Source organism: Odontesthes bonariensis, chromosome 20, assembly GCF_027942865.1.
Source record: "Odontesthes bonariensis isolate fOdoBon6 chromosome 20, fOdoBon6.hap1, whole genome shotgun sequence".
NCBI lineage: Eukaryota > Metazoa > Chordata > Actinopteri > Atheriniformes > Atherinopsidae > Odontesthes > Odontesthes bonariensis.
In genome coordinates, this window is record NC_134525.1 from 28,703,755 (window position 1) to 28,704,366 (window position 612).

Sequence of the window (612 nt, forward strand, 5' to 3'; positions counted from 1 at the left end):
TATGACCTTGTATGAGAAAGAAACACAAGAATAGCCTTATTTTTGCGAGTTAAGGCCAAATTGGTATTTTTGCTATAAAACGAATTCCTTCAGTCAAAACAAGTTCAAACTCCTTTGTCCTTCATATATATCAAATCTAAGTAGGTTCCATGCATAAAGCTCTTTAAATGACCTTGTATGAGAAAGAAAAACAGGAATAGCCTTACTTTTGCGAGTTAAGGCCAAATTGGTATTTTTGCTATAAAATGAATTCCTTCAGGCAAAACAAGTTCAAAATCCTTTGTCCTGCATATATATCCATTCTATGTAGGTTTCATGCATAAACCTCTTTAAATTACCTTGTATGAGAAAGAAACACAAGAATAGCCATATTTTGCGGAGTTAAGACGAAATTCGGATTTTTGCTTCTAAACACCAATTCCTTCAGGCAAAACAAGTTCAAACTCCTTTGTCCTTCATATATATCAAATCTAAGTAGGTTCCATGCATAAAGCTCTTTAAATGACCTTGTATGAGAAAGAAACACAAGAATAGCCTTATTTTTGCGAGTTAAGGCCAAATTGGTATTTTTGCTATAAAACGAATTCCTTCAGTCAAAACAAGTTCAAACTC